Source organism: Zingiber officinale, chromosome 6B, assembly GCF_018446385.1.
Source record: "Zingiber officinale cultivar Zhangliang chromosome 6B, Zo_v1.1, whole genome shotgun sequence".
NCBI lineage: Eukaryota > Viridiplantae > Streptophyta > Magnoliopsida > Zingiberales > Zingiberaceae > Zingiber > Zingiber officinale.
Window position 1 is genome coordinate 57,728,691 of NC_055996.1, and position 2,318 is coordinate 57,731,008.

General features: G+C 41.2%; 1 long non-coding RNA gene across 1 annotated transcript; it reads left to right on the forward strand.

Moving 5' to 3' along the window:
* The first annotated feature begins 628 nt into the window (after nt 1-628).
* On the forward strand, nt 629-1,421 carry LOC121990208. The gene is made up of 3 exons (XR_006114503.1): nt 629-750; nt 846-907; nt 1,362-1,421. It is a non-coding gene; the product is annotated as an uncharacterized LOC121990208 (long non-coding RNA).
* The last annotated feature ends 897 nt before the right edge of the window (nt 1,422-2,318 follow it).

A 2,318-nucleotide genomic window follows, 5' to 3' on the forward strand; every position in this document is an offset into this window, starting at 1 on the left:
GAGCTCGTACGGACGAGTTAACGGGAATAAAAACGGGGTCCGGAAATGCCTGTTTAGGCTACCCTGTTTTAGTGAGGAAAAGTTGATTTTTATTTTTATTTTTATATTTTCTTTCTCATTTTATTTCCTCCGTTTCTTTTTCTTCTCCTCTTCTGTCACCGTGCCCTAAACTCCCCACCCCCGCGCGCCTTCTCTTCCCCGCACGCGTGCCCTAACCGGCGCCGCAAACCGCCGTTGCTTCCCTCTCCTCTGCCCGACGCCGACGACACCAGGGAACAGAGAGCCGGCGACTATCTTCTCTCTCCTAGCCACTGTGAGATCTGAGCACCCTCCCCACTGCCGCCAGTGATGCCAAGCATCCCTGCACAGTGCCGTCGACCTCCCTTCTGCCCTAGCCGACCACCACAGTGCTTGCCGACGCTGCCGTCTCTCGACCCAACGCCGACCACCGTCTGTAGCTATGCACCGTCGACCCCACTGTAGGCCACTTATTCCTGGGTTTTTCCTTCGGGATGGTGCCTTAGTCATCACCACCTGTATTGTCGGTGAGTGATTGTATTGAGCAGATTTTCTTCCTCACTGGGACTAGTTTCTCTTGTGTGTTCTTGTCAGGATGAGCTCTAACAGCGGCTTCACGGTCATGTACTCATCATCCATTTACCTTTGTTTTGGTTGTGAGCTTGATCTTGCATCTACTGCCCAATTGATTTTCAGATTTACAAGGAGCAGTTCCATCATATCACTGATGAGGTAAATGCATCAAATCATTTCCCCTTTGTTGGCTTGGTTTCGTTGCAAGGTTGCCCTCTTATGATTTTTATGTTAGATTATTCTGTTTGGATTAGGAATTCAATTGGGCATATGGAATGTGAAGATTTTGGATCAGTATCGGGGATATTAATTCAAGGTAAGTTATGTGTGGAGTTTTGGTTGTATTTCTATGAGTATTTGGAGGATATGCAATTGTATCGGATTATGTTGGAAATATTGTAACCTGCAGTTGCTAGATTAATTGTGGATTTAGGTAAGTTATGATGGATTCATGTTTAACTTAACCTAATGTGATTATGGAAGGTTTAATCTATTGTAGTTGTGATGAATTAAGTACAGTTGATTTATGTTGGATTAGATTTAGTCCTTGGATTTATTAGAGATGATCATATTGCTAAGCGTAAGTTGATCAGCGAAAGGAAATGATTGTGTTGATTGAGGATTATTGATTAAGAAGATTAATTCAAGTTAATCATTAATTAGGATTAATTAATGATAGATCGATTAGGATTTTTCCTAATTAAGTTGGGTTGGATTTAGCTAGTTGTTGTTTATAAAATTAGCTAAATTGTATATCACGTTATCTGCAGGACTGTGATTCGGGACGGGCGTCTCGACATTTGGATTGGTTTGATTCGATCTACATTGGAGGCGGGTACCTCTTGACTTATCTTTTATGATATCGTCATTTGGATATGCATAGTACTTTATAGCTGCAAGCAATGAACATGTTTGTCTTTGGTATGTCACTATTTGATATCCATAGCATGTTAGGTTTAACTCTTGTTATGTATCCGTGCTGATATCTCGTGATTTGTTACCATGAGTATCCTATATGCCATGAGTACTTTATTACCATGAGTATCTTAGGTTCTAGAGTGACATACCATGTTTTACTGAGGTTAGGACTAGGTTCTGGATTTTTGTTTCTGGCATGTGTATCTAAATTATCTGATACTTAGGTTTTTATGCCATACCTGGCTTGTGTACCTCTATTTGTATATCATATATGATTCGTGTACCTAGACTTTGATTCTTTGATCTGTGCATATTGTTGGTACATATGCTATGGAAAGGGGGATATGTTTAGGATCTAGGTTGTTATATCATAAAGGACCTGTATACCCTAGATCTGTGGATTTGACCTACTGATACTGTGGTACCCATATTATGTATATATGGATTTTTTCTATACTGATCAGGATATTTCATACTAATTATGTTCAGGACATAGATTTTTGATATTCTATCTGACCTGTGTACTCTAGATCTTGGTATGTGACCATCGATTTTACAGTACTCATTATATATATATGGATATGGATATGTTGATCAGTTTTTGCTATGCTTAGTGTCATGCATCATGATTGCATGTTGTGCGATTGTCGGCTCCACTATGGTGGAGCACATCGCTACATGCATACACCACCACTCATGGATTAGTGGTATATCGTGTGTGTGTGGCGGTTACTGCTTGGCTCCGTTGGTCGTGACTCGGCGTGGTAGCCGTGACAGTTCCGCCTGTTTCGCTGGCATTTAGTGTAGCG